General features: G+C 37.8%; 1 long non-coding RNA gene across 2 annotated transcripts in view; it reads left to right on the top strand.

The window, feature by feature from the left end:
- Positions 1 to 23,513, top strand: part of LOC122902950 — a 34,668-nt gene extending 11,155 nt beyond the window's left edge. For both annotated transcript variants that reach the window (XR_006383896.1, XR_006383895.1), the window contains exons 2-3: positions 20,034 to 20,109; positions 23,091 to 23,513. This is a non-coding gene — a long non-coding RNA (uncharacterized LOC122902950). The remainder of the gene's footprint in view (positions 1 to 20,033; positions 20,110 to 23,090) is intronic.
- The last annotated feature ends 295 nt before the right edge of the window (positions 23,514 to 23,808 follow it).

Genomic DNA, 23,808 nt, shown 5'->3' with positions numbered 1-23,808 from the left:
TGAATTTTTTTGGTGTATATCTATTAATAATTGAGAGAGTATATCTATAAATAATTAATAATCAGAGATGGAAATCTCTGACTATAACTGTAGATTGGTCTATTCCTCATTTCAGTTCTACCAGTTTTTGCTTTATGTAATCTGAAGCTCTCTATTTGGTACATTAACATTTAGTATTGTAAGTCCTCTTGATAAACAGGCTTCTTTAGTTAAGAATGCACACTTGTCATTGCTCCTATTCAGCATACTACTGAAGGTCTTAGTTAGTATAATAAGGCAAGAAAAACATATATGGTTTTTGGATCACAAAGAAAAGTAAAATAAGTCAACATTGGGCAGATGCTATTATTTAGAGAGAAATTTATATTATTATCAGAGAAAAACTATTCACAACAGAAAAAGTTCTACAGGTTTGCTAGAAAAAAAGATAGAAAAATCAATTGTGCTTTCACATATCAGCAACAGATAACTAGAAAATAGTCATTTGAAAAGTTACATTTTTCTTAAAGATTTTATTTATTTATTTGACAGAGAGAGAGATCACAAGTAGGCAGGGAGGCAGGCCGAGAGAGGAGGAAGCAGGCTCCCTGCTCAACAGAGAGGCCGATGCAAGGGCTTGATCCCAAGACTCTGGTATCATGACCTGAACCAAAGACAGAGGCTTAACCACTGAGCCACCCAGGCACCCCAAGATACATTTTTCAATAGCAATTAAATATTTGACCTCATTGGAATATATATAGTATATATTTGTGTGTATGACATACACAGAAGTTTTAACATGGAATTATATTTTGAAAAAACTACAAAACTTTATTGAAAACTATTTTTTGAAAAGCTAAATAATTTTAAAAGAATACTTAAGTAAATAGATATACTTTGTGGACTGTGAAGATGACAGTTCTTCCCAAATTAATCTGTAAACTCAATTCTAAATTTAATAATATGAGGAATCACAAAAGAAGAAATCAGTAAATTTTTACTACTTCAAAATTTAAAACTCTTATTTAGCAAAAAATATAATATTCAGAAAATAACATGACAGGAAGAAATATTTATCATAAATATAACAAAAAGCAAATATGTTTCGGGATGCCTGGGTGGTGCAGTCTGTTCAATGTCAGACTTTTGGCTTAGGTCATGATTGCATTAGTTGTGGAATTGAGCCCCATGTCAGGCTCCACAATGAGTGCAGAGTTGGCTTGGGCTTCTCTCTCCCCTTCTCCCTCTGCCCCCACCTCTCTCTAAAATAAATAAATAAATCTTAAAAAAAAATCATGTTTCTCATATGGAGTTTCAATAAAATCTTTCTATGAGAAACATATATGCTTTTTGTTATATTAATGATAAATCTTCCCTCCTTTTTGTTCTTTTTTTTTTTTGAGATTTTATTTATTTATTTGACAGATCACAAGCAGGCAGAGAGGCAGGCAGAGAAAGAGAGGGAAGCAGGCTCCCCGCCGAGCAGAGAGCCCGATGCGGGGCTCGATCCCAGGACCCCGGGATCATGACTTGAGCCAAAGGCAGAGGCTTTAACCCACTGAGCCACCCAGGCGCCCCTATCTTTTTGTTCTTATGCATCTCTCAAATCAGTCTCACTTCTTTCCATCCTCAGTTATTGCCTCACTTTCCTGTTTTATTATACCTCACCTCAATTTTTCTTTTTTTTTTTCCTATCCATAACTTTATTTTTTATTTATTTTTTAAATTTCTTTTCAGTGTTCCATAATTCATTGTTTATACACCACACCCAGTGCTCCATGCAATACACGCCCTCCACAATACCCACCACCAGGTTCACCCAATCTCCCACCCTGCTCCCCTCCAAAACCGTCAGTTAGTTCCTCAGAGTCCGAAGTCTTTCATGGTTCATCTCCCCTTCCAATTTCCCCCATCTCCCTTCTCCTCTCCATCTCCCATGTCTCCATGCTATTCCTTATGCTCCACAAATAAGCGAAACCATATGATAATTGACTCTCTCTGCTTGACTTATTTCACTTAGCATAATCTCTTCCAGTCCTGTCCATGTTGATACAAAAGTTGGGTATTTATCCTTTCTAATGGAGGCATAGTACTCCACAGTATATATTACCTCAATTTTTCAAAAGCCCTTAATTTCACTTTCAGCCTCCAGTCTTACCCAGCTTCAGTTACATTCTCTAGAGTGAACTCTCTAAAATGTGTATCTAAACATGTGATTCACTTCCATAAAAATTTTCAGTGGCTCCCCATAATCCAAATCCCTGGCATGACACATTAGGATATATTTTCATCTCACCTTTGTCCTCCTACCAGTCTCTTGCCCCCCAAATGCATTCTGCTCAAATTTATCTTCTCATGAGATAGAATTCTGACTTAAAAGTTTAGCAGTAATGCGTACTTCTACAAGTTTCATAGCATACTTTAGTATAGAATCTATCCTATTGTAATATAATCATTTGGTTTCTTATTTGTTCCCCCATCTAAATTTTTAGTTTTTTGAGAGCAAGTACATAGTAGGCACCCATGTAAGATAAACAAGAGACGGATATAAAGAGAGAAATCATGGAAGTTTTACTTGGCAGCTCTGTAAATTAATATCCCACTTTTGAAAAGCAATTTAGTGGCATGTATCAAGAACTATGGAAGAAGTGTTCATAGTCCTGCACAAATTGGTTTAGAATAAGGCCAAGAGTCCTTCTGTAATCATAGCATGACTACTCAAAGTTTGAACCATATAGGCTGCTCTCCGTGGTTCTGAACTATACTTGACCATCAAGACACAAGTTCACTAATATCTCCTGTGTACTCTTTCCCCAGATGTGAAGCAGAGTAGGAAAGAGAGGTAATAAGAAAGAAATGTAAAATACAGATGAAGAGAGTTTGTTACAAAGGCATAATCACTTAAAGATTAGATTAGAAGAAGGAGATTTATTTTGAGATTATTTTCAAATAGTTTCAGCTGCAAAATTCCACTGTAAAGGAATCACTGCAAGGGAACCAATAGAATAAAAAGACAACATATGAGATGGGTGAACATATTTGCGAACCATATATCTAACATGTCTTACAACTCAATAGCAAGGAAACAATAACTAATAAAAAGGGGTAACGACTTGAATAGACATTTCTCAAGAATATATATATATATAAATAATCAACAGGCATATGAAAAAATGCTGAATGGTACGAATCATCAGGGAAATCCAAATAAAAACCAGAATGAGATAACACCTCACACCTTTCGGGATGACTATTATCAGAAAAACAAAAGACAAGTGTCAGCAAAGATATGAAGAAGTTAGAACTCTGTATATTGTTGGGGGGAATGCAAAATGGTACAGCTACAATTGAAGATGGTATAGAAGTTCCTCAAAAAATTAAAAACAGGAGCACCTGGGTGGCTGGATGGGGTAAAGCCTCTGCCTTCAGCTCAGGTCATGATCCCGGGATCCTGGGATCGAGCCCCTCATTGGGCTCTCTGCTCAGCGGGGAGCCTGCTTCCCCCTCTCTCTCTCTGCCTGCCTCTCTGCCTACTTGTGATCTCTGTCTGCCAAATAAATAAATAAATTCTTTAAAAAAAATTAAAAACAGGGGCGCCTGTGTGGCTCAGTGGGTTAAAGCCTCTGCCTTTGGCTCAGGTCGTGATCTCAGGGTCCTGGGATCGAGCCCCTCGTCGGGCTCTCTGCTGAGCGGGGAGCCTGCTTCCCCCCCTCTCTGCCTGCCTCTCTGTCTACTTGTGACCTCTGCCTGTCAAATAAATAAATAAAATCTAAAAAAAAAAATTAAAAACAATTACAATGTGATCCAACAATCCCAGTTCTTGGAAACTATACCAAAAAAATTAAAATTAGGATCTTGAAAAAATGTTAGCACACTAATGTCCCACATAGCTCTATTCATATTAGCTAAGATATGGAAATAAACTAAATGTCCATTGTCTGAAGAATGAATAAAGACAATATGGTATATACATAGAGTGGAATATAATTCAGCCTTAAAAAGAAGAAAATTCTGCAACATGCAAAAATTGGATGAATCTTGAGGACATTTGCTAAATGGAATAAGCCAACCACAGAAAGACAAATACTGTATGATATATATTATATATAGATGTATATAATATACAAAGCTAATATTTGAAGAATTAGGGAAAAAATCTTTTTAATAATTGACAAAACAAGCAGAAAAGGGTCGATAAGGTTATTTACTATTTGAATAAGGCAATTTTAAAAATTGACCTACCCATTACATAAAATATAGTACAATAAAATACAGTTCAACAACTGTAGAATACACATTCTTTAGAAATACACATGGAAAAATTATTCAGATAACTCATATGCTAGGTCGGAAATCAAGAAATCAAATATCGGGTACCTGGGGGCTCAGTCTGTTAAACGTCTGCCTTCAGCTCAGGTCATGATCTCAGGCTCCTGGGATGGAGCTCTGCATCAGGCACCCGCTCATCAGGAAGCCTGCTTCTCCTCTGCCCTTGCTCCTCGCCACCTGCTCATGATCTCGCTCTCTGTCAAATAAATAAAATCTTTTAAAAAAAATCAAATATCAAAGATTACAATCATAGAGAGTATATTCTTTATGGAGAAATTAAGCTAGAAATAAATAACATGTAACTAGTGAATCGACAAATCCATGGAGATTTCATACTTATAAATAATTCCTGGCTAAATAGAATGAAATTTGAAAAATTCTGAACTAAATGGTAAGGAAAATGTATCATCTCAAAGTTATGGAACTCAGCTAAAGTAGTGTTTAGAGGGACATTTGAGACTTAAATGTTTAAATATTTAAAAATAAAAGAAATGCTGGCGGTCAACTATTTATGCATCCACCTAAAGAAGCTAAAAGAAAATTAGCAAATTAAATATAAAGAAAATAAGAAGGAAATAATACAGATAAGATCAGAAATCAAAAAAATAGAAAACAAATTAGGGTTATTCAACAAGACAAAATGTTCATCTTTGAAGTTTTTTTTTTTTTTAATTTTATTTATTTATTTATTTGACAGATAGAGCACAAGTAGGTAGAGCAGCAGGCAGAAGGAGAGAGAGAAGCAGGCTCTCTGCTGAGCAGGGACCCCGATGGATTCGATTCTCGGACTCTGGGATCATGATCTAAGCCCAAGGCAGCCGTTTAACCAACTGAGCCACCCAGGCACCCCTATCTTTGAAGTTTTTATTAAGTCTTTTGCAGGATTGCCTGGGTGGCGCAGTCGTTAAAGTTAAGCATCTGCCTGCAGCTCAGGTCTTGATCTCAGGTCTTGGGATCAACCTCCACTTTGCATCAGGATACCTGCTCAGTGGGAAGTCTGCTTCCTCCTCTCCCTCTGCTACTTCCCTGTTTGTGCTCTCTCTCTCTCTCTCTGTTTCTCTCTCTCAAATAAATAAGTAAAATGTTTAAAACAAACAAACCTTTGCAAGATGTAACAAGAAAAAAGGTAGAAGGTGCATATATAAGCATGAAAACGCAGACAAAAAGATGTGAAAGACATTAAAAAGATAATAAGAGAATGAATTGTGTTAATACATTTGAATATTTAGATCAAACGAACAAATCCTTTATAAAATGGGAACCAACAGAAACAGAATATGTGTATAATATTATACTATTAAAGAAACTGCATCTGTAATTTAAAAAAAAAAATTCTCACAGATCAAACTCAAGTCCCAAGTGGCATTATTAGTAAATTCTATCTAAAATGTTAGGAAAAAATGTATCCTAAACTCTTCTAGATAAGTGAGAAAGAATACTACCCAACTCATTTTATCTAACCACCATAACATTGATATCAAAATCTGACAGTTACAAAAACAAGGAAATTCTTATTTATTCACAAACATAGGTGCAAAAATTGTAAATAAAATGTTAACAAATTAAATACATGTAGATAAAGGTGTTGACACAATAACCAAGTTGGGTTTATTCCAAGGAACATAAAGTTCATTTAACATTTGTAAAACCAGTCATTGTAACCTACCACAATAACAAAACAAAGGAGAGAAATCACTCAATAATTTCAATTGATCCTAAAAAACATTTGGTAAAATTTAATATCCCTTCATATGAAAATACCTATTGATGCTAAAAACTCTCAGCAAATAAGGAAAAATGATATACTCTATCTGATAAGAGGTATCTTCCAAACTCCTAAAGAAAATATATTTGATGATGAAATACTCAAAGCCCTCCTGGGAAAAAGAAAAGGATGTCCACTGTCACCACTTTTATTCACCATTTTACTTGATATAAACTATGTAATTAAGAAAGAAAAACAGGGCGCCTGGGTGGCTCAGTGGGTTAATCTGCTGCCTTTGGCTCAGGTCATGATCTCAGGGTCCTGGGATCGAGTCCTGCATCGGGCTCTCTGCTCAGCAGGGAGCCTGCTTCCTCCTCTCTCTCTGCCTGCCTCTCTGCCTACTTGTGATCTCTCTCTGTCAAATAAATAAATAAAATCTTTAAAAAGAAAGAAAGAAAAAAAGACAAGAGCCATAAAGAATGGAAAGGAAGGATATAACTCATTATTCACAGATGATATAATTGTGCACATGAAACTCAGAACATTGCAACAGAAATTTGCAGAACAACGCAAAACATCATTTTTGCATCAAAAAATCAGTAAGGTCACTGGATATAAGGTCAGTATATATAAAAATGACATGTATTTCTATATACTAGGGAAAAAAACTGCATATACAATCTAAAAAATTAATAAAACGTTAAAACAATGTAGCTTACAGTTTCATCAAAAGACATCAAATCCTTAAGGAAAAAAATTAATGAAAGCTATTCAAGACCTATATTCAGAAAATAACAAAACATCACAGAGAAAAATTAAAGAAGATTCAAATAAATCAAGGTTAGATAATAAATCAAGGTTATAAATCAAATAAATCTTCATGGATTTGAGAACTCCATACTTTAAAGATGACAATTCCATGCATATTAAAGAAAAATTTTTGCAGAAATAAAAAATTTAGTAAAACTGGTTCTAAAATGTATATCAAAGGGGTGCCTGGGGCCTCAGTTGGTTAAGCACCTGACTTCAGATCAAGTCATGGTCTCAGGCTCCTGGGATCGAGCCCCACATTAGGTTCCCTGCTCAGGGGGGAGACTGCTTCTCCCTCTCCCTTTGCCCCTACTGTGCTCATCCTGCTCTTAAATAAATAAAAAATATAATAAAACAGGGGTGAGTGGGTGACTCAGTCAGTTAAGCTTCTGCCTTCAGCTCAGGTCATGATACCGGGGTCCTGGGATCAAGCCCAGTGTCTGGTTCCCTGTACAGCTGGGAACCTGATTCTCCCTCTCTCTCTCTGCCCCTCCCTTGCTTGTGTGCTCTCTCTCTCTCTCTCAAATAAATAAAACTTCTAAGTAAATAAATAAAATATAAAAATGCAAAATATAAAAATATAAGTATAAAAAAGATTTCTGTCATGGTATTTAAAAAATAATAATAAATTGTTTATATCAAAAGCTAAAGGGCTAAGAAAAATTTGATATCGAAGAAAGAAGACGAAGTTGAGAATTTACACTCTCAGATATCAAAACTAATTTTTAAATACAGGTATAAAAACAGTACGGTATTGATTCAAACATAGAAAATAGATCAGCGGATCAGAGCACGATTTTCAAAAACAGACATCAAAAATCTATGCCAGATGCTCATACTTAAATGTCTAAGAGAAAAAAAACCCTTTTTAAAAAATATAACAGAAGAATATGTCGAAGACTTCAGGATATGCAGATTTCCTAAAGCATAACACAAGACATATACCAAAGGAGATTACTAAATTGGACTTGACTAAAATTAAAATTTCTATTCAACAAATATACTATGAAGAGAGTGAAAATGCAAATCAGAGAAGAGGCGATGATATTCACAATATAGATGTATGACCAAAAAAATCCTTGTATCCAGAGCATATTTGGAACTTCTACAGATCAGTAGGGAAGACCGACAGTGCAATTTTTAAATAGGCAAATGATTTGAACTGGTGCTTCACCAAAGAGGACATCCAAATGCCTAAGAAGCAAATAAAAGGGTGCCTCACATCAGTTGTCACACAACATACTGGCTAACATTATGCTATTGCCAGTTCTTGGGTGTTCACAATAATCAGGAGTAACTGGAACTCCTATATCCTGCTATGGGAGATTAAGGAGATTCAGCTCCATTGGCTGTGGCTGCTCTTTACACCTAGAATTCTGGAAACTAAATCCACTACAGGCCTGCTTATTTGGACCAGAATCCTGAGAGAAACCTTATATCTCATTTATGTAATAAAGCCAAACACACTTTTACAGACCCAGCAATTCCATTCAAATACATATTGAACACATAGGGATATGTGCGTCAAAAGGTTTGTACAAGAAAGGTCATAGGAGGGGCGCCTGGGTGGCTCAGTGGGTTAAAGCCTCTGCCTTCAGCTCCAGTCATGATCCTACGGTCCGGGGATTGAGCCCTACATTGGGCTCTCTGCTCTGCAGGGAGCCTGCTTCCTCCTCTCTTTCTCTCTGCCTGCCTCTCTGCCTACTTGTGATCTCTGTCAAATAAATAAAATCTTTAAAAAAAAAAAAAGAAGGGTCATGGGAGTTTATTGATAATAGCTCTAAACTGGAAAAACTGAAAGTAACTATGGATAATGGAATGGATAAATTGGGGTATATTTGTATGATACAATACTATACAAAAGGAATGAACTAATCCTACATGTACAAAGACATACTATATGATTCCATGTTTATGAAATTTTTAAAAATAGGCAAAATTAACTATAGTGACAGATGTTAGAAAAGTGGTAAACTTTGGTGAAGAAGCTTCTGGGTGTTGGTAGTGTTCTTGATCTTAATGTAGGGAGCGGTTGCATAGATGTATTTGTTTATAAGAGTTCAGTGATCTATAAGTTTAAATTTATATGTTTTCCTTGTTATTTTATAATTTTACTTTTTTAAACTTATCCCCAAAAACACACGTCAAGGTGACATAAGTTTTTTCCAAGATTTCCCTACAAGTTTTATAGTTTTTAGCCTTTATGTTTAGATGTATGATCCATTTCAAGTAAACTTTGTAAATGGTTCAAAACAGAGTCGACATTATTTTTTTTCATAAGGATATCAAGTTATTAAAACATCATTTGTTAAAAGTACTTCCCTTTCCTACTGAATAGCCTTGGCAACAATGTAGAAAATCAATTCGCCATATATCTGACCTTCTAATTCCAGAGTCTTTATTCTGCATCATCGTGATTACTCTAACTTTATAGTAGGTCTTGGACTCAGGTTGCTGAAGTCCTCCAATTTTGTCCTTTTTGTTTTAAAATTACTTTATTCCATAGCACCTATCAATAAATATTCCTAGAATGAGCATTTGAAAATTTTTACTTTGGATGTTCTAAGTCATATTTTAGAATCAGCTCATTAATTTCTGCAAAAAATAACCCCACTGGAATGATGTTGGGATCTTTTGCTTCTCCGCGTCAATCTGGGGAGAACTAAGAGTTTAACAATATTGAACAGAGCATATTTCACCATTTATTTAGGTCTTTAATTTCTCTCAGCAAAGAGACTTCCAGTGAGAAAGTCTTGCATATCTTTTAATTTATTCCTAGGTGTTTAATGTTTTGTAGTAGCATTGTGAATGAAATATTTTCCTTTCCAATTTCCATTTGTTTGCTACTAGCGTATAAAAATATAATTGTCTTTTGTGTATTGACCTTTTACCTTTATGACCTTGCTAAACTCCTTTATTTCTAGCTGGTGTTCTTTAGCATTTTATAAGTAAACAATCATAATTTTTTTAAGATTTTATTTATTTATTTGACAGACAGAGATCACAAGTAGGCAGAGAGGTAGGCAGAGAGAGGAGGAAGAAGGCTCCCCACTGAGCAGAGAGCCTGACGCGGGGCTCAATCCCAGGACCCCAAGACCATGACCCGAGCTGAAGGCAGAGCCTTAACCCACTGAGCCACCCAGGCGCCCCAGTAAACAATCACTTAATCAACAAAGATAGCATTATTCATCCCTGATTTTCATGTTTTATATTTATTTTTCTTTCCTTAATGCAATGACTAAGACTTCCATCACAAGTTTGAATGGAGGTAATGAAGAAGAGTGTCCTTTACTTGATCCTGAACTTTAGAAGGAAAACATTCACTATTTAACCATTGGTTGTGCTCATGACTCAGGTATTAAATGAATCACGAGTGCGTATTGAGATTGGTCTAACACTTTTTCCGCATCTGTTGAAATGATGTTCTTTTTATTCTCTATTCAGTTAATATGGTGAATGATACTGATTTTCCAAATGTTATACCAATTTTGCATTCCATGGTAGAACTCTACTTGATCATGATATATTTTCCTTTTTGCATATTGTTGGCTTTTTTTTTTAAGATTTTATTTATTTATTTGACAGAGAGAAATCACAAGTAGATGGAGAGTCAGGCAGAGAGAGAGAGAGAGAGGGAAGCAGGCTCCCTGCTGAGCAGAGAGCCCGATGCGGGACTTGATCCCAGGACCCTGAGATCATGACCCGAGCCGAAGGCAGCGGCTTAACCCACTGAGCCACCCAGGCGCCTCACATATTGTTGGCTTTTATTGACTAATTATTAATAATTTTTAAGTATCTGTTCATGAAAGATGTTAGTCTTCAATTTTATTTATTTTTTATATTTGTCTGATTTGTGGTTATGCTGGCCATATAAAACAAATCAGTAACTGTTTTTTCTTCCTCTGTTTCTAAAAGAGTTTATGTAAGATTGGTGTTATCTCTTTCTTGAATATATCAGTATTCACCATTGACACTGGGGCTTTCTTCATGGAAAGGTTTTTCTGTTTTGTTTTGTTTTTAGAGATTTTATTTATTTATTTGTCAGAGAGTGGGAGAGCGAGAAAGCGAGCACAGGCAGGCAGAGGCAGAGGGAGAAGCAGGCTCCCTGCTGAGCAAGGAGCCCAATGTGGGACTCGATCCCAGGACACTGGGATCATGATCTGAGCCGAAGGCAGCTGCTTAACCAACTGAGCCACCCAGGCATCCCTCATGGAAAGGTTTTTGATGACAAAATCAATTTCCTTAATAGATAGGTAGTTCTCTCTTATGTCTGTTTTGCCTTCCATGGTTTTAGTTACCTAGAGTCCGTTGCAGTATGGAAGCAGATGACCCTCTTTCTGACATGGTTAGAAGGTCAGTAGTATCCCAATGCTATGTCACAATGCTTCCATCACTCATCTCACTTCATCTGGTCACACAGGCATTTTATCATCTCACATCATCATGAGAAGCATGAATACGATATAATAAGATATTTTGAGAAAGAGCAAGAAACCACATTCACATAACTTTTGTTACAGTATTAGTGTAATTGTTCTATTTTATTAGCTCTTGCTAATATCTTGCTGTGCCTAATATGATTTAAACTTTGTCACAGGTGTGTATGTATAGAAAAAACAGGAGATATATAGAGCTTGGTACTATCCTCAGTTTCAGCCACTGTGTGTTTTGGAACATAGACCCTGAAGATGTGGGGACTACTGTATAGCAGGATTGAAATATTATTTCATCTTCATCAGTTTTAGTAAGTTATATTTTTCTAGGAAATTTTTCATTTTATATAATGCATCAAATGTATTGGTAAAATGTTTTAATAATATCTTATTGTTACTTCAATGTCTATAAGATCTATAGTAATTACTGGATCATTCTTATTATTGATGGTACTGTATTATTTCCTTTTTCCCCTTGATTACTTTTCTAAGGCTTGATGATCTAACCTTTTTAGCATTACTAGTGAATAATGTAAAATCAACTCTTATATTTATTAACTTTCTCTCTTGTTTGAGGTGTCCTATTATGTTGATTTCTGCTCTTTGCTTTATTTCCTGTCTTCTACACTTTTAGGGTTTGCTTTGCCCTCCGTTTTTAAGGTTGTTAAGGTAGAATCTTAGATCACTGATCTTAGACCTTTCTTCTATTTATTTATTATTATTATTTTTTTAAGTTAACTCTATGCCCAGCGTGGAGCTCTAAAGTCTCACCTGGGGATCAAGAGTTGCATGCTCTACCAACTGAGCCACTTAGGTGCCCCAGACCTTTCTTCTATTTAATATAGGAATTTAAAGCTATAGGGTTGCCTGGGTGGCTCAGTTGGTTGAGTATCCAGCTCTTGATTTCAGATGGAGTCATGATCTCAGGGTTGTGAGATCAAACCCCACGTCAAGCCTGGCATTGGAGCTTCATGCTCAACAGTGAGTCTGCTGGAGATTCTTTCTCTCCTCTCCCTCTGCCCTCTCTCCCTGCTTGTGTGTGCGTGCTCTCTCTCTGTGTGTCTCAAAAAATAGAACTTAAAAAAAAAAAGAAAAAGAATTTAAAGCTATGAATGTTTCTCTGAGCACTGCCTTAGCTGCATCCTTCCCAGAATGGCTACCTTGTATTTTCATTGTTACTCAGTTTGAAATATTTTCCAATTTTCTGTATTTTCTTATTTGATCTAAGGACACTTAGAAGTTTGTTTTTCAACGTCTTTTTTTTTTTCAAAGATTTTATTTGTTTATTTGACAGAGGAGTGCATGAGCAGGCTGAGAGAAGGGGGAGAAGGAGAAGCAGAATCCCTGCAGAGCAGGGGGAGCCCAATGTAGGACTTCATCCCAGGATGCTGGGATCATGACCTGAGCTCAAGGCAGTTGCTTAACCAACTGAGCCACCCAGGTGCCCCTGTTCTTTAACTTCTAAATATTTGAGGTTTTCCAAGTAGTATGGATTGAGCATTTGTGTCCTCCCAAAATTCATATGTTGAAGCCCTAACCTCCAGTGTAGCTATATTTGAAGATGGGACTCTAAGAAAGTAATTAAGGTTAAATAAGGTTAAAAAAAAAAAGTTAAATAAGGTCATAAGGGTGGGGTGCTGATCCAGTAGGATTACTGTGTCCTTCTAAGAAGAGACATCAGAGAGCCCGCTCACCTCTCCTCTCTCTTCTCATGCATCCATATGAGGACACAGTACAAGTTGGCTATGGACAAGCCAAGAAGAGAGGACTTACCAGAAACCAAATTTGCTGGCACCTTAATCTTTAAGCCACCTACCCTATGGTATTTTGTTGTAGTAGCCTGAGCAACCTAATATACCGAGCTCTCGTTTATGATTTCTAATTTAATACTTCTGTAGCCAAATAGCATTTTCTCCATGATTATGATTGACGCATTAGATAGTTTTTAATGAGTCAATGTCTTTGAGTCAATATTCACGAGTAAAACATGAATTTGAAAAGAAATTTGAAAGGTGCAAGCAAAGAGAAAAGCTCTGTAGTTGATAGGTGTAGAGTTCTGTCAGTATCACTTAATACTTAGTACTTGCTTTAAGTGCAAGATGAGTTATTCCAAGGTGAGTTTAAATGAGTCACTTGAGTCATCTTACCTTCTGGAAAATGCACTCATTTGTTTTTCTAAGCTAGCAACCTTAAGACAATTATCTATACATAGGCAAGGTAGAAGGATTAATTGGGGAAGGCAAACCATATAATTCAAACCAAATGACCCCTTTGGTCTGAACTGTCCAAATAACTATGATTAACTTGGTTGTGTTTTATTTTGTTTGCTTCATTTTGGAAACCGGGGGATCAGCAAAAAAAGTATATGAATAAAGAATTGAATTTTTCAAACAATTGTCTCAATTTTCTACCATCTTAAAAATAATCAGTATTTGACCCTTAAAATAGATAATAGGAAGTACTATGAAAGTGTTTTACCCCAAAATAAGGACACTCAGATCCTGTCATTTCACTATTCTACAAAATTTCCATTTCCATTTTATGTCTAAAAAGTATTGCTATTCTAGGGGCACCTGGATGGCTCAATGGGTTAAAGCCTCTTCCTTCGGCTTGGGTCATGATCCCAGGGTCCTGGGATCGAGCCCTGCATCAGGCTCTCTGCTCAGCGGGGAGCCTGCTTCCTCCTCTCTCTCTCTCTCTGCCTGCCTCTCTGCCTACTTGTGATCTCTGCCTGTCAAATAAATAAAATCTTTAAAAAAAAAAAAAAGAATATACCAGAATAAACTTACAAAATACATCTTGGACCTGCTGTTCATGCCTTTAAGCTATGGCAGCAATGTCCTGGCCCAGTTCCCCTTTGGACAGAATTTTGCACCACAAAACTAACTCTAACCTTCCAAAATACACAATGGGCGAGAATAGTGAAATATGGGACTTGATCTTTTTAAAGGTTACTACAAAAATAAAATGCAGAGGCATTAGTGATATCCACTAAATTCTCTGGCTTTACCAAGACATTTGTTATCCTGAATTTTGTAGCCATTAGTCAGGTTTGGGATTCCAAAAATTTCAAGACTCTTGAGGTTTCTACTGTGTTATATCTGGTCCCATTAAATGACAAATAACTTTGAAAAATAGTATTCAAAATACTACACAATTCAAAATAGTGTTTCAAAGGTAGTATTCAAATATAAAGTCGTATTTTTACCATCAGAATCAGTGGGCTTCTCTATTCTTCAATACCAATGGCTTGAAATCTGAGACTATACAATTCTTCTTTCATGTAGTTTAAATGCCTTCTGGAAAGGAAAGGACTCTTACTCTGTCCAGTCTCCTTGCATGGATCTGTGCTTACTCTCACTGCTCTGCTGAATGCTGAAAGCCTTGCTTGCCAAGGCCATGCCAGTCGTTCCCGTCTCCTGCAGAGCTCCACCCTCCTGCACGGCCTCCCCCACTCTCTCTTCTTATGCCATATGCCCTCATTGGCTTCGTCCTGTCCCCTACTCCCCAACCCTCACTCAGGGCACGTATCCATGAGTGACACTTGATGGAGTCCCTCTGCCCACACACAGGATGCGATACACATGGGGTGCGATTTTCATCCTCCTCCTGAAAGTCAAGGAGCACTTTCCAGGCTGATTCTATGAAAATTGGTAACAGGTTTTCTTCCAGAAAATTGCAGGGCAAGTTGAACTCCATCTATTTTAAGGAAATCCTCTTTAAGTTTCAACTCTTAAAAAGCCAAAAGACTGCTTTTCTGGCTCTGCGAGTTATACATATCTTGAAATTATGTCCTTGAGGTCCTAAGATGAGATATTTTACAGTACTTCTGCTTGGAAATACACATCAGAAATATGAATGAGGTCACGCACAACATTGCAGTCAGTTTACTGCGAATAACATGGTTCCAAAAAAAACCCCGAGGTTCTGTACCAACTAGCACCAGCTAAAGCTCTTCAAATGTCTTGCAGAATTGTGTGTTCCTTGATCAGATTCTGGGTTTCACACTGACTGATCAAATGGCAAGAAGGGACATAAAAACCTAATATTGAAAATAGAATTAAAAGCTACAATACTCCAGGCAGGTGATAGATTAGCCTCTGCTTTGCTGCCCCTGGTGATCAAGTACCAAACTGAAGGTCTAATCCACATCTGAGCGTGAGCTGAAACATGCCTCCTCATGACTTCTACCCTTTGTCTGGATTTTGGTTTCCAGAGCAATATATAGCAAAAATACTACCTTTTTTCACAAATGCAAAGACAGCCAGCTAGCTACTGTGTGCCCTTATAATCTGCTCTTCTCTAGACGATCCCATTTAGGCATGGCTTTAAGATTCTTTTCCATTTTCCCCTGCTTCTCTGAGAACACTTTCATTTGTCCATATTGCTCTAAAAATAGAGCAATTCTGTGTTAGAATTGAACAGCATTCCAGATGTGATCTGATCAGTACAAAGTACAACACAGTGATCATCTTCCATCCTTTGGAGAGTATACTTTTTTTTTTATGTATTTATTTTTAAAGTTTGGGTTGTTTTTTGTTTGTTTGGTTGGTTGGTTGGTTGGGTTTTTTTTAGTGATCTCTACCCCCAACGTGGGTCTGAAACTCACAACTCCGAGATCAAGAGTCACATGCTCCTTTGACTGAGTCAGCCATGCACCCCCCAGAGTATACCTTTTTAATGTCATTTAACACATAGGAATTTTTCTAAAAATAAGGTTTTACAGTGACTGTCATGTATGTTGCAGGCATTCCACAAGTACTTCTGAATGTTAAAAGATTAGCCAGCATATGTTGCTTATTTTGTTTTTCTGTTTGTGTGTAGGTATGCGTGTTTTAAAGAAAACTTGCAGAATATACAATTAAAGATTATGGGACATTTAGTTTTGCGTCAGTATATTTGATATTTAGGTTTAACATGGATATGTCGGGACGCCTGGGTGGCGCAGTTGGTTGGACGATTGCCTCCGGCTCAGGACGTGATCCTGGAGTCCCGGGATCGAGTCCCACATCAGGCTCCCAGCTCCATGGGGAGTCTGCTTCGCTCTCTGACCTTCTCCTTGCTCATTCTCTCTCTCACTGTCTCTCTCTCTCTCAAATAAATTTAAAAAAAAAAATAATAACATGGATATGTCACCCTTTTTAAGGAATGGTTATATTAGCATCCACAAGCATTTTCACTTAATTTTAAGTTAGTCTGTCAGCTGTTCAGAAGTGATTCTTGCCTGCACAAAATTCCACTGTATAGGTCTTATTCAGAGCATGAATATAAGAAGAACTGAGACCACCAACTCTATGGTGGCAACACTTACAGATATCATGGGCCTTCTCCAACAGAACATGGGGATATTATTGGGGAAGTATCCCAAATAGAAAGGTGACACAATCTATTTTCTAATGTAAATATAGTCATAGATTTACTTGTTTATTTTTGAGCAAAGTAGATGTTTTCTGTAGTAATGAGAGGGATCAGGAGCAAGAATATCCTTCTCAAAATTCACGTGGGCCAAGACTGGACAGAGTTAAGGAAACACCATTTTGTCCAGGCAGATTATTGCTTGGAATGGGATGTAAAAATTATTTGTGCACCATCATATCTTCAGCAGTTGATAGAATGCTTGGCAAAGAGCACTCTCAATAAAACTTTAGAAAGTAAGTCAAGAAGGAAGGCAGGGGAGATAGGCTGGAGAGAAGTTTTCAGGATTACTATGAAAATTTAAAATACCAGATAAAGACCCAAACACTTGTGCAAAATGGGACCTCCAAAATCAGTGTCCAGCCTCCTTATTTTAGATATGGTAACTGGAGACATGGAGGAGTTAAGTAACTTGTCTAGGATGACGACTAGTTGTTACTGCATCATTCCTTGATGTTAGGACTCAGCTCTTTTTTTTTTTTTGCATTTTACTCAGACTTTATTTTTTTTTCAATTTATTTATTTTCAGAAAAACAGTATTCATTATTTTTTCACCACACCCAGTGTTCCATGCAATCCGTGCCCTCTATAATACCCACCACCTGGTACCCTAACCTCCCACCCCCCCTGCCACTTCAAACCCCTCAGACTGTTTTTCAGAGTCCATAGTTTCTTGTGGTTCACCTCCCCTTCCAATTTACCCCAACTCCCTTCTCCTCTCTAACACCTCTTGTCCTCCATGCTATTTGTTATGCTCCACAAATAAGTGAAACCATATGAAAATTGACTCTCTCTGCTTGACTTATTTCACTCAGTATAATCTCTTCCAGTCCTGTCCACGTTGCTACAAAAGTTGGGTATTCATCCTTTCTGATGGAGGCATAATACTCCATAGTGTATATGGACCACATCTTCCTTATCCATTCGTCCGTTGAAGGGCATCTTGGTTCTTTCCATAGTTTGGTGACCGTGGCCATTGCTGCTATAAACATTGGGGTACAGATGGCCCTTCTTTTCACGACATCTGTATCCTTGGGGTAAATACCCAGGAGTGCAATTGCAGGGTCATAGGGAAGCTCTATTTTTAATTTCTTGAGGAATCCCCACACTGTTCTCCAAAGAGGCCGCACCAACTTGCATTCCCACCAACAGTGTAAGAGGGTTCCCCTTTCTCCACATCCTCTCCAACACATGTTGTTTCCTGTTTTGTTAATTTTGGCCATTCTAACTGGTGTAAGGTGATATCTCAATGTGGTTTTAATTTGAATCTCCCTGAGGACTAATGATGATGAACATTTTTTCATGTGTCTGATAGCCATTTGTATATCTTGATTGGAGAAGTGTCTGTTCATATCTTCTGCCCATTTTTTGATATGTTTGCCTGTTTTGTGTGTGTTGAGTTTGAGGAGTTCATTATAGATCCTGGATATCAACCTTTTGTCTGTACTGTCATTTGCAAATATCTTCTCCCATTCCGTGGGTTGCCTCTTTGTTTTTTTGACTGTTTCCTTTGCTGTGCAGAAGCTTTTGATTTTGATGAAGTTCCAAAAGTTCATCATCTTTTGTTTCCTTTGCCTTTGGAGACATATCTTGAAAGAAGTTGCTGTGGCTGATATCGAAGAGATTACTGCCTATGTTCTCCTCTAGGATTCTGATGGATTCCTGTCTCACGTTGAGGTCTTTTATCCATTTTGAGTGTATCTTTGTGTACGGTGTAAGAGAATGGTCGAGTTTCATTCTTCTACATATAGCTGTATGACTCAGCTCTTAAGCCAGTGCTCCTTATGTAAATACCAGCAGAGCCTCAGAAGGAATTATTAAGGGAAGACCCTGAGTTCTTGCATTTTGGCCCCAGACTGTTTACCTTAGCATGTCCAGATTGGAGGAAACTTGAGAAGCAGTCTTAGCCCTCTTTGTAGTATTCAGAGCTAGACAGGAGGAGATCAAAATCCGGCACAGGACTTAGCACTCTCAAAGACAGCTTGCCAGTAGAAGCTGGAGGCCATGACAACACAGATGAAATTGTGCTTCTCCCTGCACTGGTGCTGGAGGAGGTTCACGCTATCTCTGGAACACAGGGAAGAGTTCTGCAGCCCGTCTTTGGGAAACCTTTGGTTAAACTAGCTTCACTGCAGAACTTCCTATACTGGTATGAGTTTTGAATCTCCAAAAAACAAACTGGTTCTCAGACTTTTTTAAACTTTTTCTTAAGATGTAATGGACTTGTTCTCCTAAGGAGTAAACTCGGAAACAATGTTTTTCCTTTTTTTTTTTTTTCTGTGACTTCAGGTTGGGGGATAGATTTTGCTTTGGAAACCAGTACACACATGCCTGTGAATGTAACGCTAGCAGGAATGTTTTGTAAGACAATACTTAGCTTTTCTATAGGTGCTGTGCCTGTTTTCTATCCTGCTTTTCTTGCATTCTAATGAATCCTGGACTTTTAAACCCAGTAAATGGATTTCACAACCTCCTCGTGGGTCACAATCTACAGTTGTAAACTCCTGCCCCAATGAGTACTGGTGTGTGATTTAGTCATTTCTCCTCCTCTGTATCCTTTTCTGCTTCCTTCTACCTGTAAGCTGTACAATATTGTGTAATATTGTAAGCTGAACCAAAGATCTACCCGGGATAGATCCAAATAACAGAGTGGGGTCAGATAATCCTCAGCCTTTTCATTATGGTTATATTAAAGCATACCTTGAAGGAAATGTAATTCAGAAAGCTTGGAAACAGAATAAGCATAGTATCAAAGAGAACTCAGTGTCATCTTTTGACCATGAAGTGAAAAAAGAGGATCTATTCAGTGAATAAAAGAAGACATGGAATGTTGTTTTGTATACAAAACAGATTTATATATACATCTATATGTTTGGTGTGCACGGAATATGCTTGGAAAATACCCCATAAACTGGCCACAGTGGTATGCAGTTGGTGGGTGTTACTGTGGGGGAACCCTTATTTTTCACTGTGTGTCCTTTGGTACTATTTTAATTGTTTTTTACCACAAACATGTATTACTTTTTCAAAATTCCTAATATGCTACTAGCTGGATAAATAAACATAGTTTATGAGAGATGAGAAAATCTGAAAAACCAAGAAACACAAAAGTGTTGCTTTTGTAAGCAGCTGCTAGTGATGCTATCTATGGGAAATGAAAGAATAGCTCTAGGTTCAAATCTTGAAGGCGTATGTATATGCTATAGTGATTGACCTTATTGACAAGAACTATCTCTGCCTAGGGTACGTGTTTTCACTTCTACCTCTTCCCCCAACATATGGCATTATAAAAAAATATAGGAAGAGGGCTCCAAATATATTTTCTCAGGATGATGCAGGTTTTCCATTTTGCCTAACAGAGTAGAAGAAACAGTGACATAGAAGAACCGAGAAACGGAAGAGGAGGGCTGCTCTGCCAGCAGAGATTCTGATACAGTGAGTATTAGGAGTCTTGGAATCAATTCCCTTTCCAGAAGCTTCTGAGATGAGACACAAGAAAAGGGAAGCACGACAGTCCCCTTGAGAAACACACACACACACACACCAAGACAAAACAAAAACAAAAAACAAAAGATCATTTCTGCTATATATATCACGGACATATGAACTGCTTATAAATAAAGAAAAAGGTCTATTTTTCTCCTTAAGATTGTTAACCTGGAAAGTAGGCTTGCTTAAGTGAGTTAATGCATGTAAAGAACAGTGCGTGGCTTAGAATATGGGTAAGTATAAGCTATTATTATGAATTTTTTTTAGGAAACATTAAAGAATGGTTGTTATGTAGATGAAACAACTCTATAAATGATGCAGGGATGGACTGGAAGATCTCATATTTTTATAACTTAGATTTCTGAATCTAAGAATACTAGTTTTCCAGACAGTGAACCAAGTAAATACTTGAGAGGCTACAAGGTATCTAAATAGCTTCTGATACTAATCCAGTGTTGGCAGAGGGGGTGGGTCCCCACACCATCAAGCATTTCTTGGGACCCCAACTGGCTGTCAGTCAATTCTGACATATCTACAAGGAGTTAGCATCAGATCCCTCAGGTTAAAGGTTTAGTCCTACATAGACATTACTGATAAACTCAAAGGCCAGTGAGATGGATTCAGCAACCAACTAGCTTCCTTAGGCACTTTCCAAAGTCTTTTCATTAACATAACAAAAGACACTTTAATTGCCCTTTTAGCTTAGAAAATCCCAAGCATTTTAGGAACTCTGCACAAGCAAAGGGGATAACGAACACGTGCATATTTCTTGTTATAAATCACAATACCACAGCGACCAGTTTTTTAAATTAATGATACAGTCCTATTTAAAACAGTTGTGAAGAAAATGTGCAATTGGTTTAAAACTTGTCTCTAAATTGTCATCAGTGGCAATTTAGCAACATTATTAAAAGTACATGTTCACAAGCAGGCAAATATACCTATGACTGTTTTCAATTTTATTTTGTTACTTTTTTTTTAAGATTTCATTAATTTGAGAGTGAGAGGATGAGTGGGGTGAGGGGTGAGAGAAAGAGGAAGAAGCCGACTCCCTGCTGAGCAGGAAGCCACTGGTGAGACTCCCAGATCCTTAGCTGAGCCAAAGGCAGCCACTGCTTAACCGACTGAGTCACCCAGACACCCCTTATTTTGTTTTCATTTGCAAAGTTGATGAATACCCAAGCACTGATCCCCATCTGGGTTTAAACTCTGCTCTAAATGCTTGAATAATGTCCCAGATTGTGTCTCTTTTTTAAAGCAACAGCCTTTCAGCCTAAAGTGAGTCACTCCTCCAACAGATGTGGGTTGACAAAACCTGCGGACACGATCAGCAGTCCTCATTTCCTTGAGAGCTTCCAAACCTGCGCAATCCTGTAGATAACAAGATAATATTGTCTTTTATCAAGTTCCCTCCACTCCCTAGAGAAGAGGTTCTTTCAGTAAATATACCATACTCATATTTTAGAGGGCAGCAAGAAAGTTGGTTTTCAAAATGTTCAGTTCAAACTGGCCCAGTATCCTCCGGGGGTCCCTCCCTCCCTTGAGTGCAGCCCCCAGATGCCTCATTAAAAAATATATAGGCATCTTCAACCTTATAGTACCCCTTTCAACAGGTTGTCTAGCTTCAACTTTGTGTAAAGCTAGTGAAAGTGGGTGGGTGGTTCAGTGGGTGAAGCGTCTGCCTTCAGCTAAGGCCATGATCCCAGGGTCCTGGGATAGAGTCCCACATTGGGCTCCTTGTTCAGCGGAGAGCCTGCTTCTCCCTCTCCCTGCCACTCCCCCTGCTTGTGCACTCTCCCTCTGGCAAATAAATAAAATCTTTTATAAAATTTTTAAAAATAAAGTTAGTGAAAAGGAATGTACTGCTTCATGGGAACCTCTTCCCATTTTCAGGAAACTTAGTAATTAGAAGACTTTTGCTAACGTTCTTTCTAATGTGCCCATAGGTGCTTAGGCAGACCCATGTGTCTTTTGAAGAAAACCTGAGCGAGCACATCTGCCGTGCAGGTTGCAGCTTTTCAGCTTTATGGAAATAGCTGTGATATTCCTTTCCACCATCTTTGTCTTTTCTTGGACTCCTTCAGGTGGCAAGAAGTATGCATTAGAATTTACTATAAATGTGAATCTAGGTGTACTTAATCTACTTTATACAGAGACTCAACAACCAAAAAAATCTCTAAAAGACATAGAGAATTAGAATACATTTGCAACGTAATGGGAATTTTTCCTTAAAAGAGGCGTGTATAATCTGTTCTTTTTCAGCAGGTAGCCTTGGGCGGTGGATTGTGTTTGGAGTCTTGGTTTTTACTCAGGTTGTGAGCTCATGGTTGTGAGATCGAGCCCCACATCAGGCTCTGCTCAGCGTGGAGTTCTGCTTGAGGTTTTCTCCACCTGTCACTCTTGTGCTCTGTCTCTCTCACACACACTCACTCAAATAAATCTTAAAAAAAAAAAAAAATAACGTGGGAGCTCTGAAGTTTTGACAATGAGGGTGATAAGTTTTATGGGGTACATGGTTCTCTCAGATGGTCCACCAGATTTTTAGGTGTTTTTGTTTTTTGTTTTTTTCAAATCATAGAGAGCATGCACTCAAGCGGGGCGGGGTGGGGTGGGCGACAGGAAGAAGAAGAAGCAGGCTTCCCCGCTGAGCAAGGAACCCCATGCGGAACTCCATCCCAGGACGTTAGGATCATGACCTGAACCCAAGGCAGCTGCTTACCCTGTCGAGCCACCCCAGTGTCCCCAAGTCTTGAGTTTCCAGAAGGCCAGGACTATGTCTCATTCTACTTGGTATCACCAGTGCCTGCCTATTAAAATACCATGCACAAAGTTTTAATATTAAAATACCATGCACAAAGTGCCTATTAAAATACCAGGCACAAAGCCTTTATAAATGCTTATTGAATTGAGTTTATTTGAATTTCCAGAAGCAGAAAGATCACTGAAGAGCAATACAGACCAAGAAAAGGAGACTGAACTTACTTCAAGGAAGATCTTTTAACTGGAGTCTTCTGATCTAATCTTCTTATTTAACAGAAATACCATCAAGGAGATGAAACTATACTGATAAGCCCTTTGGCAAACATATCTAGGGACCAACGCCCCCCAACCTTAAAAACTCTGACTTTTGAAGTATTAGTATTCTGATCACCCAAAAGCAATGGCATCATCTGTGTCCTAACTACCGTTCTTCCCCTTTAAGTCAATGTGCAATTTTAATATAGCCTTCTAGGGAAAGTGCTTTTACCTCAAGGAGCAAATATAATGAGAGGCAAAGATGTCTTGGGAAGTTTTGGCGTCAAGTGGTGTCTAAGAGGAGTCAAAAATAAATAAATAAATAAATAAATAAATAAAACAAACCAGGAGTCAGAAAAAACCAAGTTCTTTGTTTGTTTCTTCAGGTTTATTTAGGTATAATTGACCAAAAAATTATATTTAAGGTTTACCGCTTCATTTAAGATACTTACGCTTTACAAGAATCACTATAAAGTGCATATCCACCAATTCACTTAGCTTTTAAAACCCAAGTTCTTGGCTTGGCAGAGATGACGAGACCCCCAGGAGAAAACCTGGGGTGGGTGGGGAGTTGCTTGGGAGTCACAGCCAAGGCAACACTGGTTTGCTGGAACTTCCCAAAAGCATTCT

This window comes from Neovison vison, chromosome 3 (assembly GCF_020171115.1).
Source record: "Neovison vison isolate M4711 chromosome 3, ASM_NN_V1, whole genome shotgun sequence".
Lineage (NCBI taxonomy): Eukaryota > Metazoa > Chordata > Mammalia > Carnivora > Mustelidae > Neogale > Neogale vison.
This window is presented reverse-complemented; position numbering and strand designations above follow the sequence as displayed.